Source organism: Octopus sinensis, linkage group LG18 (assembly GCF_006345805.1).
Source record: "Octopus sinensis linkage group LG18, ASM634580v1, whole genome shotgun sequence".
NCBI lineage: Eukaryota > Metazoa > Mollusca > Cephalopoda > Octopoda > Octopodidae > Octopus > Octopus sinensis.
In genome coordinates, this window is record NC_043014.1 from 50,082,609 (window position 1) to 50,096,809 (window position 14,201).

Sequence of the window (14,201 nt, forward strand, 5' to 3'; positions counted from 1 at the left end):
CATTGTGACCAGCAATGTGTAGCAACATCTGATAGTCTGGTCGGTTACAGCGACGGTGATATATATATATATATATATACACACACAGAGAGCACAGCTGTGGTTGGACAGGCGGGACAGGAGGAGGACAACTGCAGCAACACCCCACAAGTACCCATCGATGTTCGTGTGCAGCAACTGTACCAAGGACTGCTACTCTAGAATTGGACTGTGCAGTCACAGCAGACGCTGCACATCATCAAAGTAGGCCCCACCCTTGGCGCATCCCATTGTCTATCAAGACAGACGGGGAATAAGAAGAAGATATACACACACACACATATATATATATATATATATACGGTAATACCTTGGTATATAATTTGTTCCCAGATACAACTTGTAAAACAAAAATTTGCAAAGCAGACCAATAATTACCTCTAGTAGCAATGTTATAAAATCATAATTCATTCCCAGAGAAATAGTTTACCTATAAAATTTATAATACTAGTAAATAAAATAGCAATAAACAAAAGTAGAACATAAAGACCATTTATAATAAAAAATACTATTATAATTGTTTTCTGAATCACTTTCACTCACACTAAACTTGTGCACACTATCACTTGTAGACGCAATTGCCGATTCACAAGCACTTGTAGACAGACTTGTAGGTTTCTTTTTAAAAAAACAAGTCTAGAGTTATTTCGTTTTGGGATTTGATTTGCAAGATTCGTTATGTGAGTTCGTGTGTTGAAGCATATTCTGTTGTGTCTGGGGAGAGTCATTTTCTTTTTGTGCCTTATGATTTAACACACTCACCGGTAAAATTTCCACTTACTTCTTATTTTTATTTCCCTAAAATTTTCATTGCATCTTGCAACCTTTTCAATAGTCTTAAAATGACTCTCCCCAGACACAGCAGAAGTCTAGAGTTGTTTGTTTAGAAGAAGTTTTTTTTTTCGCTCTCAATAAATTTCTCAGTAACATGTAGAAGCATTTGTTATGGTAATAGACATTTTTGCACTTTGAAGAAGATAACGTGTAAAGTGATGTATTACTGTGTGTGTGTATATATATATATATATATATATATATATTTTATTGATACTAAAACTTCGTAAAATGCAACACCAGGTTTCATATAAATGATCACCAGACAGAACTGAAATTTTAGAACACTACTGTGGTTTTAAAAGGGAGTATTAGTTTAAAAGGGAATATTAGTTGGTAAATAAACAAATAAACACTGAAAGCTGATTAGACAGGTTAGTTATCATCATCATCATCGTTTAACATCTGCTTTCCATTCTGGCATGGGTTGGATGGTTTGACTGAAGGCTAGCAAGCCAGAAGGCTGCACCAGGCTACAGTCTAATCTGTCAGTCTTTCTACAGCTGATGCCCTTCCTAATGCCAACCACTCCAAGAGCGTGGTGGGTGCTTTTTATGTTCTACCGGCACAAAGGCCAGTCAGGCAGTACTGGTATCGACCACACTCGAATGGTGCTTTTTACATGCCACCGGCACAGGAGCCAGCGAGGTGGCACTGGGGTTGGTTGAAAAGTTCATAGGCTGACCAAGATACTTTCACAGAATGTGACCAAATGAGGTTTATTTTTAAACATAGTTCTCCTTGCGATTCACACACGTCTACCATTGGCGTTGCACTACTTGGGTCCCATTTGGTGAAGATGCTTTCACCCTGTTAGCCAAAAAAGTGCTCTTGCATCAGTCGGCCTATGAACTTTTCAACCCAACTCGTAAAGGAGTTGGTTGGAAAACAAGATTGGTTAGTAATGGAAAACAATATTAACGTTAATAATGAACAAAATACAATCGAAATAAAGCAAAGAGTTAAGCAGTGGTGTCAGTAAATGGTTATATCTGCAGCTGAGGGGTTCCAGGCAAGAAACATCTAATAGAATTTAAGAAGCATGGATGGAGCAAGCTGAAAGGTGAGAGACCATGACAACATATTCTTTTACTCTTTTACTTCTTTCAGTCATGTGACTGTGGCCATGCTGGAGGTCCACCTTTAGTCGAGCAAATTGACCCCAGGACTTATTATTTGTAAGCCTAGTACTTATTCTATCGGTGTCTTTTGCTGAACCGCTAAGTTACGGGGATATAAACACACCAGCATCGGTTGTCAAGCGATGTTGGGGGGAGAAAAACAGACACACAAACACATATATATATATATATAATAACAATTTAATAATTAAACATATGCATACATACATACATATATGTACATACCTACATCTATATATATACATATACACGACGGGCTTCTTTCAGCTTCTGTCTACCAAATCCACTCACAAGGCTTTGGTCGGCCCGAGGCTATAATGGAAGATACTTGCCCTAGGTGCCACACAGTGGGACTGAACCCGGAACCATGCAGTTTGTAAGCAAGCTACTTACGAAACAGCCACTCCTACGCCTATATATATATATATACATATACACACGCACACATATATACATTCATATATATTTACATACATACACACACACACACACACACTATATATATGTATATATATACACACATATATAGTAGAATAAGAAATAAAAAGCCCATGGGTACAATATCATATATCTTAAAAAAATGAATAAGAATGGTTTTTCTGATAATTTTTCCGCTTTAGTAATTAGATCCTTTACAAATCATTAGCTGCTTAACACCTAATGATTTATAAATATCTGATTATTAAAGTGGAAAAATTATCAGAAAAACCATTCCTATTCATGTTTTCACAATATATAATATTGTACACAGGGGCTTTTTATTTCTTATTCTACTACATATACATATTTACATACACACACGTGTGTGTGTGTGTATATATATATATATATATATATGCATGTGTGTATACAAATGTTCATTCACACATATATATAAGAAACAAGTTACATATACAAAAACAAAATCTCTCTATTGTTCTCTTGTCGACAAAATCATTTTTGGCTTTCCACAAGAGAACCACTTCACATAAGGACAGAAACGAAATTTGCTTAAGGGGGTGCAAAACTGGTTTTTCAGGAATATGTTCAAAGTATTTTCATTGCCCTAGCCACAAAGAAAATAATTTTAGAGGGTACGTTTGAACCCCCTGTTCCTGAGCCTATGTCAGTAAAATCATCAAAGCAACCACCGACATGACCACCAATAACAAGGTAACAGATTGGTACACCTCAGATTCGGAAATCACCATTATCATCATTGTTTAATGTCCATTTTCCATGCTGGCATGGGTTGGACAGTTTGACTGGGGACTGGCAAGCCAGGAGGCGGCACCTGGCTCCAATCTTGATCTGGCAATGTTTCTACAGTTGGATGCCTTTCCTAACTAACGCCAACCACTCCGAGAGTGTAGTGGATGCTTTTTATGTGCCACCAGCACGGGAGCCAGTCAGACAGCACTGGCCACGTCCAGATAGTGCTTTTTACGTGCCACTGGCACAGGAGACATTTGGAGCGGGGTGTTGGCATTGGCCACATTCAGATGGTGCTTTTTACATTCTACTGGCACAGGGAACCAGTCAGGTGGCACTGGCAACAACCCATGCATGAATGGTGCTTATTGTGTGCGATCAGCACGGGAGCCAGTCAGGCAGCACTGGCCACATTCAGATGGTGCATTTTATGTGCCACTAGCACAGGAGACATTTGGGGTGGGGGGTGGGGGGCTGGCATTGGCCACATTCAAACAGTGCTTTTTACATGCCACTGCCAGAGGGAACCAGTGAGGTGGCACTGGCAAGAACCCATGCATGAATGGTGCTCATGATGTGCCATCAGCACGGGAGCCAGTCAGACGGAACTGGTATCAGCCACAACTACAATTTCCATTTTTGATTTTGATTTTGATTTTGGTTTTGATTTTTGATTTTACTTGACTCAATAGGTCTCCTCAAGCATGGCGTGTCACCCAACAATTCAAAAGCTACTTTTAAATGAGTTCTGAGTTCAAATTCCGCCGAGGTCGACTTTGCCTTTCATCCTTTCAGGGTCGATAAATTAAGTACCAGTTACGAACTGGGGTCAATGTAATCGACTTAATACCTTTGTCTGTCCTTGTTTGTCCCCTCTATGTTTAGCTCCTTGTGGGTAATAAAGAAATAGGTATTTGGTCAGTCGCTACGTTCTGAGTTCAAATTCCGCCGAGGTCGACTTTGCCTTTCGTCCTTTCGGGGTCGATAAATTAAATACCAGTTATGCACTGAGGTCGATGTAATCGACTTAATACCTTTGTCTGTCCTTGTTTGTCCCCCTCTATGTTTAGCCCCTTGAGGGTAATAAAGAAATAGGTACTTTTTAAATGAATACACAAACGATAACACAAGTTAGTATTGAACTTAGAAACTAAAATACAAATATAAACAGTTTTACTTACCAACTGCCTTTAAGACTAAACGTGCATACATACTCACATATACACATAACAAAAGAAAACAAAAACAATAAATGTATAAATAAAACCAACTATTACATATATATATCAGTTAAGTTCTTTATTATTATGATTGTTTGTTTTTTTATTTTTTTTAAGAATATTCTTGAGAGATGTACATTGGCAAAAAAAAAGTGTTAAGACAAAAAAACCTAGATTTACAAAGTGAAAAGTGAAAATATATTAGCAGAGGACTAACGGTTTCCAAACTTGTTAATCAAATGATCTTTGCTTTTTTTTTTTATTATTTATTTATATATATATATATATATTTATTAAATTTATTAAATTTCCTCATTAGACAAACAAACATTTGTTAAGACAAGAAATTAACAGACAAAATTTATACCAATTAGATATTTATCTATATTTTTTTTTGAAAATTTTTCTTTTTTTCGTTTTTTTTTTGTGTGTTTTTTGTGTCCTTTTTTAAATTTTTTATTGAGAACTAGGCAAATAATGGTTTATTTTTTAAATTTTTTTAGTTGAGGCATTGCAGACTGAAATTTTCTGGACAAGCTGATAGATAGATAGATAGATAGATAGATAGATAGATAGATAGTCAGACAGACAGATAGATAGATAGATAGATAGAAAAAGAAATATTCTTAGTCACTCAACACATACATAAACACATGCATACCGACATATATACACAAGTTATGAGTTGAATATTTTCTCTCAGGCGTATATAAACATTCAGAAATTATCCAAGTTTCTCAAAGAGATTTTTCTTCTTTTTTTTCTCCACAAAGATAAACATACATTAAGAGTTTATATCTGCCTATAATTAAAAACTTGCAGAAGAAGAAGATGAAGTAAAGGAAGTTGAGGGGCAGAGGGGGGTCACTTTGAAGCCATATTTCTTTTTTGTTTTTTTTTTAATAGTCTTTTCTTACAATATTTTTTTTCCCAATTTACAAACAAAACAATAAAAAAATAAATTAAAAAGAAGTGAAAAGTTTGAACAATTATATTTTTTATTATGTATATATATATATAATTATAATTAATGATACAGAGAGGAAAACAAAAACAAAAAAAAAAAATAATAAAATACCATAGAAGTGACAGCAGAAACAAATTGTGCCAACTTAATGTATTCAATCAGCAAAATTCAGGACATTTATTCAAAAGAATTTATATCAGGACCACCTTGGAAAGCAATGGCTTACATTAATACACACAGGTTTGTGTACGCATATATACATACATATACACACACACACACAATGAATATTAATATTATATAATGTATAAACAAACACAAAATATATATATATACATACATACACAGTAGATACTAAATTCATATCTGTGTGAGAGTGTGAATATGTGTGTATATGTGTATATATATATATGTATGTATACAAAGAAACATGTATATGATGTACACACACTTATTTCTTTTACTGCCCACAAGGGGCTAAACACAGAGGGGACAAACAAGGACAGACAAATGGATTAAGTCGATTATATCAACCCCAGTGTGTAACTGGTACTTATTTAATCGACCCCGAAAGGATGAAAGGCAAAGTCGACCTCGGCGGAATTTGAACTCAGAACGTAAGCGGCAGACGAAATACTGCCAAGCATTTTGCCCGGCGTTCTAACGATTCTGCCAGCCCACCGCCATATGATGCACACACACTTCACACAGAGGCAGACACACATATATATATATATATATAGAGACATGCACATACATGCATGTATGTACATAAAATAGAAAACTCTGTCAGAGAGAGAGAGAGAGAGAGAGAGCTGCTGAGAATGTTGCCCGCCATGCGTATGGAATAGAAGAGAGAAGACGGATGAAAGAGAGGAAAGAAAGACGCATACACACGCACACATATAAAAGTCAACCCGCAACTAGTAGAAAACTAAGTACTAGTTTCTCTTTCTCAACATCTGCAAAGGAATCCATCCGCTGCAGACGTAACTATGGCAACCCAGTTCTTTATATGTGCTCTATGTCAGTCAGTAAAACAAATAAGATAGGTAGGTAGCTATATGGATATATATACACACGCACACACACACATATATATATATACATTAGTACACATACATGTGTGTGTGTGTATGTATGCATATATATATATATATATATATATATATATATGCATATGAATGTATATATATGCATGTATATATATGCATATATAAATATGTATATGCATAAGTATATGCATATATATATATATGCATATATGTATATGCATATATTGATATATATATGCATATGCAGATATATATTTATGCATATGTATATATGCATATATATATATGCATATATTGATATATACATATGCATATGTATATATGAATATATGTATATGCATATATATGTATATATGCATATACATAGATATATGCATATATATATATGTTATGTATATATGCATATATATATGTATGTATATATATATATATATGTATGTATATATACACACACACATATATATATATACACATACATATACAGATAGATAGATAGACAGCTATAAAAGCAGTTTGGTATAAATATGTATTTAGTATTGAAAGTATCCAAAATAACAGAGTTTAGCTGTTAGCTTGAAAATGTTCTTTGCAATTGGGGGGGGGGGAGAAGGAAAAAAACACAAAACAAAGACTGGATCGTCTTGTGAAATTGTAGCAACAACAGCTCTGAGATGATCCACGTTTGACGTCAATCCTATTTGAAACCTTATCTTTTAAGTTCATTGATGGGGGAAAGGGGGAGCGTCAAGAAACAAGGCGGGAGGAGAGCGCTAAGCAAGAAGCCACAATCTCGTTTATTTAGGCATTGTTGTTAATGAAAGGAGAGTTTTTCCTGCGAGAAGAAGCTCAGCAAAAATTTTTAAATACTGTTTCATTCGATTGTAGAAATGAAAATTTTAAAACGAGTCACGCAAAAAACACATTATTTATTTAATCATAGATTTATTTATTCATGTTCATAGATGAAGCGTTAAAAGACACAAACAAATAATAAAAAAAAATGAAAATAAAAACACAAAAAAAAAAAATCAATGACATGTAGACAAACATTTGTGTGAAAAAAAAAAAAAACACAATTCAAATGAAATATAAACGACAACAAAAAAAAAAAAACGAAAAAGATACTAAAATTAAGAAAACAAACTTACGTTTTACAAAGATGAGAAATGCTAAAAAGAAAATCTATCAAAGGATGAAAAATGTAAGAAAAAGGAAAAAAAAAAAAATGTTATAAAAATGAATGAAATGAAAATGCATTAGCCCCACTACCATGTATTAAGATAAAAAGAAAACAACTTGTATATATATGTGAGTGTGTATGTGTGTATATATATATATATATATATATATATATATATACATAATTGAAAGAAAAATAGATGAGAAAGGAATAAACGATTATCTTATAGGCTCTGATGAAGCAATAAGGTGTTCCCTGCATGATGTAGCAGAAACAGCTGTAAGCTTATGAATATCATAATTCCTTATTCCTTCGTCATCTATTTTTCTTATTTACTGCTCTGTACTCAACTAATGCTTCGCTCAGAAGCACACACATCCTGAGTTCTAACGCCAGGTTATTTGTATCACAATGCCTAAGCAGTATATATATATATCTATATATATATATCCTTTAAGTTCATGTACGGGAAGCGTTTTTGCGTACACACATAAAAGTTCCCATGTTATTATTTTAGCTACAGCCCGATGATTCCAACTTCCAATAGCGGCTTTTGGATATCGAACCAAGCTGTGCTGATATAACATATGATAAATATAGTAGTAGTAATAATAATAATAATGAAAATAACCCATGGATGCAATTTATAAATATTTTAATTAAAATATTTATCAATTCCATCCATGAATTATTATTATCATTACTATATATATATATATATATATATATATATATATATATGATTGATTCTAGTTTCAGCTCATGAGCTGTGGCCATGCTGGGGCACCGCCATATATATACATGCAAGTGCATGTATATAAATGTATGTATATATGTAATTGGTACAGAGCTAGAAATTTCAGAGAGACGATGGGGAAGAGAAGGAAAAAATTCAATTTTACAGACACCCCCCCCACCCGCTCCTCAACTGGTATTTTTCTTTTATCGCATTCCTTGAGGGACAAAATGCAAAGTCGACTAACCTTGGCGAAATCTGAACAAACACCATAATAGAGGTGTTTTGTCCTACGCCCCAATCACACTTGCTGGTTCACCGATCCTGATAGTAATAATAGTGGTTTTAAATTTTGGGGGAGGGGTCATGTTGATCACATTGACAACCCCTCTTCCCCTAGCGCTCAAAGTGTACCTATTTTTATTGACCCCCCACCCCTAAAAGAATGGAAGGTAAAGTTGGCCCTAATGGAATTTGAACTCAGAATGTAAAGATTTTGCCTGGTGTGCTAACAATTCCGCCAACTTGCTGCCTATAATAATAACAATAATAATAACCCTTTCTACTATAGGCACAAGGCCTGGAATTTTAGGGAGGGGTATAGTTGATAACATCGATTCTTATACTCAACTGGTTCTTATTTTATCAACCCTGAAAGGAAAAAAACAAAGCTGACCCTGGTAGTATTTGAACTCAGAACACGAAGACAGATGAAATACCGCTAAGCATTCCACCCAATCTGCTAATGGTTCTGCCATCTTGCTGCCTTTATAATTACGATAATAATAATACTTTCTACGGGAAGCACAAGGCTTCAAATTTGGGGGAAGGGATTAAGTTGATTACATCGACCCCAGTGCATAACTGGTACTTATTTAATCGACTCTGAAAGGATGAAAGGCAAAGTCAACCTCAGCAGAATTTGAACTCAGAATGCTAAGCATTCTGCCTGGCGTGCTAATGATTCTGCCATCTTGCTGCATAATTCTTTATAATTTTCGGGCACAAGGTCAGCAGCTTTAGTAAAGAGGGGCTAAGTCAATTATACTGATCCCAATATTTGACTGGTATTTATTTTATCGACCCTGAAAGGTTGATAAGCTAAGTTGACCACGGCAGAATTTGAACTCAGAACTACTGTTTTAGAAGAAATACCAAGCACTTTGACGGATGCACTAAAGCTTCTGTCAGTTTACTTCCTGAATACTAATAATAATAATAATGATGATACGAAGGTTGTGGTCAATGAAGAGAGATGTGATACCAATAGTAATTGGTGCACTTGGAAGTATCAGCACTCAATTATCAACATGGCCGCAGAAGATCCGGTGCAAGTGTGAAGGTAGAACACCTACAAAAATCAAGCATTGCTTGGAACTGCAAGAATTCTTCGCAGGGTTCTTGAAGCATGACCAGTAAACAAGTGTCACCTTAGTCTGCTGGCCGTGGACAGCTGACACTTTCCATCATACCCAGCAATATAAGGTATGAGTTTTAAAACAATAATGCTTGAAAAAAAAAGAGTGTTTCAAATAAGGAAGAGCGGGGGGTGGGGTAGATACAAAAGAGGAAAAAATGTAATTTCCAGAGAACATCCAAAGAATTAAAATGAAAGAATACAATAAAATTTAGAATCTGTAACTGGTACAGCTGTACAACAAACTATTCTTAGAACTGAAAGGGATTGTAATAAAACGAATGGTTTCAAATTTTGGCACAAGGCCAGCAAGTCTGAGGGAGGGGGGGTCAAGTTGATAACATTGACCCCCAGTGCTGAACTGGTCCTTGTTTTATCGACCCCCAAAAGGATGAAGAACAAAGTCAATCTTGGCAAAATTTGAACCCAGAACATAAAAGAGAGATGAAATACTGCTAAGCATCTTGCCCGGTTTGCTAACAGTTCTGCTTGCAGGCTTGATGAGGAGGATGATGATGATGAGGAGGATGATAACAATGATGGATTTCTTTGTTTTTAACCCTCTTCTAACTTTCCAGAGTAGAAGTATGAGTATAACCAATCACATAAGGCTCCATTATGCTGTCTGGCCTAAAACAAAAAAAAAACAACCTTAATTTGACCAAGGCAGTACTTTTAACCCAAAACAGCAGGATTTGAGCCAATGGACAGTAAATTTCAGATCTTCTAAAGGGGATGGACAGTGAATTTCAGATCTTCTAACAGGGACAAACAGTAAATTTCAGATCTTCTAACGGGGATGGACAGTAAATTTCAGATCCATTAAGGTAAATCAATCTGTCACAGCACTAGGTTTGGCAAGGCATCCATTCTAATAGGGATTTTTTACCATTCTAATTATTATTATGATGATGATGATGATGATGATGATGATATTAATGCTGATTCTGTTTGACGCGGCACAAAGCCAAACTTTTAAAAAGGAAAGAAATGTAGTGATGCTTATGGCATATTTGAAGTGGAATAGTTTCAAGATAGAACCGAAACTTTACAAGTTCTCTTTTCGAGAGAGTTTTTCTCTGTACCACCTGCCTTAAAATGATAATAATAATAACAACAACAACGATAATAATAATAATGATTTCTAACAGAGGCACAAGGCCACGCACTTTGGGAGACGGGCAGTAGGTTGAGCGAGTCATCCCCAATACCTGACAGGTACTTTTATCTTATAGGTATGAAAACCCAAATTAACTATGGCAGAATTTAAATTCAATAACACACCTGATGAATGTGGAGTTGCATGGTGCTTGATAACATGAGGATGATGATGATGATCATAATAATAATAATAATAATAATCATGACGGGATAAAACTAATTCTATGAATTTAGGATCTAATGTGTTTGTGTTAAGCCTGTCAAATGACCGACAGTTGTCAGAATGACATATCTAAATGGGATGTTGATACAGTTTGTTGTAAAATACAAAAATGTGAATGAAAACAGATGAAAGAAAAAAGAAAACCCAACAAAAGCAGATACACTAACTCCTTTCTCCTGCTTGTGAAAACAACAGCAGCAGCAACAACATCAACAACAACGTTTCTATCATATGAAGTCGAAGAAGAACAGGAAAAACCATGTACAAAAAAAGGCAAAACAAAAACAAGTCTTTTGAGGAATGTCAGTTTGTCCTCATAGGATGCTGAGATGGAGAAAAGAATATTAATTCTCTTAGCAGTGGTGGTGGTTGAGGGACGGGGTCAGTCACTAGGCTATGGCCATGCTGGGACACCTCTTCGAGGATCAGTTGTTCAAACTGGTCCCAGCAATTATTTCCATCTTGTAGTTACACACACACACACACACAACAGAATTCTGTATGATTTCTACCTACCAAATTCCAGTGCCAAAGGCACTGTCTTACATGGTACCACAGTTAAAGAAAAAAGCAAAAAAAAAAAAAACCCCATGGTACTGTGCAGTGGTACAGAAACCAGAACCACATGTGTCATAAAGTGAAGTGCCTAACCACTGGGCTGTGCCTGTATTGAAAACATTGAAGACATCATGGTGAAACCTCGGCTGACAACTGAGAAAATGTGGCAAGGAACTCCACAGGATAAGTATTTCAATGTTTATTATTATTATTATTATTATCATTAATCATTATTCATTGTATACTTGGCATTGTTCAACACCCCACTTTCCCCTTGTATTGTACTGTCCCTATCTGTTTTGTGTTCGGCCCCTGTGGCCAATAAAGAAATCATCATTATTATTATTATTATTATTATATTTCTCTTCTGTTACTCATATTCTTCCAATCATACTCAGTGTAGATTCCTATCATCTCCGCAACCAGGATGTAAAATAGAGCTAAGGTCACTGCACTTGTTTCGTTAAGCCTTCGAAATAATTAATAATTATTATCATTATCGTTATTATCATCATTATTAGTTGTATTTAATAATGCGATACTTTTCACATATGAAATTAATAAACTTTAATCTAAAAAAAAATAATTCAACTGTACAACAAGTGTCGTCGTCGGCGGCAGCGGTATCCGTCTGTCTCGAGAGACGATGGTGTAGCTCGGAAACTGTTGAGCTACAAGGCCTGGGCAGGTTTGTATGAGGGATCAACTGTTGCCCATCCAGTTATGTTTGTGTATATATGTTTGTATATATGTTTGTATATATATATGTTTGTATATATGTGTATATATATTTGTTTGTGTATATATGTTATTATATATATATGTGTATATATATATATTTGTTTGTGTATATATGTTATTATATATATGTGTATATATATATATATATATATGTTTGTATATATATGTGTATATATATATGTTTGTATATATGTGTATATATGTTATTATATATATATATGTGTATATATGTTGTTATATATATGTGTATATATATATGTTTGTGTATATATGTTATTATAATGTTTGTATATATGTGTTTGTGTATATATATTTGTTTGTGTATATATGTTGTTATATATATATATGTGTATATATATATATATTTGTTTGTGTATATATGTTGTTATATATATGTGTATATATATATATATATATATGTTTGTATATATATATCTGTTTCAAAGGCTGTCATAGCCAGGAGGAGTGGTAGCAGGGATAAGCTTCCACTGCCTACAAGGTGTACAACAAGCAAGCAAATGAAAACTATATACATAAACCAGCTCACTTGTTAGCCGCTTTTCATCCATAAATATTTTTCTCCAAATACATTACAGGGGCCATCCACCCTACCTTCTGCCTGGACCGCCACATTATCACCCCCCGTGCAATTACACTTGTTTCATCTCCACCCCCTACTACTATGCTCCTGCAGGCTACCCAAACACATCATCTCCATTCTCCCCTCTGTCAAGGGTATCGCTGCTACCCTACAACTAGTATCCTTGTAGCCCCCCCCCCTCACACTACTACCTGGCCACCTCATCACTACTGTCCATCTTCTGGGAGATATCTCTTAATTCATTCTCACTCTCTCTCTCCCCTAAATACGAGTAGCCATTGTCGCTCCTCTACAACAAGAACCTGCTGTACTTTAACCTCTTCCCTTAACCCATTCCCAACCTCCAACATACGGGTGCAAAATACCCTTTCCTTGTGTTTGTTGACTTGCAAGCTACATGGCTGGTGACCCCCCCAAAAAAATAAAATTAAAAAAAAAAAAACGGGGCACCCAGTTCACACTATAAAGTGGTTTGGCATCAGGAAGGGCACCTAGTCAGAGAAACCATACCAAAGCACAGACACTGGAGCATGAGACAGTCCTTGGACCCTTTACATCCAGTCAAACCATCCAACACATGCAAGCATGGAACATGGACATCATATATATATATATATATATATATATATATATATATATATGGTATTTTTATATAAGCTTAAAGCTTATGGCAATCACCATGCAATGACTAAGGAAATAGCCTAATAAAAGGGCATATAAGCCCTCGACAGAAAAAAGGCTTTCCTATCCATACTGAAAGCATATGCGTGTGTGTATATATGTATATGTATATATATATATATATATATATATATATATATATGTATATGTATATGTATATATATATATATATATATATATATATATATATATATAGAGAGAGAGAGAGAGAGAGAGAGAGAAAGAGACTGAGATTCATTTCCAAGTTGTTGAGTTGTTCTGTTGATACACCTGTTCAGTGAGATTATGCACCTGAGAAATTTGGAGAAGCTATCTCCAATAAATATTCAAACAGCTTTTCTACATGTACTGGGCACGTTTCCTTGCATTTGTACACCCCCAAAACATATATCTACCTATCAACCATGTGATGCTTACATCATATACGTACGATACATATATGTATTTATGAAGAC

General features: G+C 35.0%; 1 long non-coding RNA gene across 1 annotated transcript; it reads left to right on the plus strand.

Moving 5' to 3' along the window:
- The first annotated feature begins 9,471 nt into the window (after positions 1-9,471).
- On the plus strand, positions 9,472-13,973 carry LOC118767059. The gene is made up of 3 exons (XR_005002953.1): positions 9,472-9,918; positions 10,105-10,109; positions 13,963-13,973. It is a non-coding gene; the product is annotated as an uncharacterized LOC118767059 (long non-coding RNA).
- Positions 13,974-14,201: the final 228 nt, after the last annotated feature.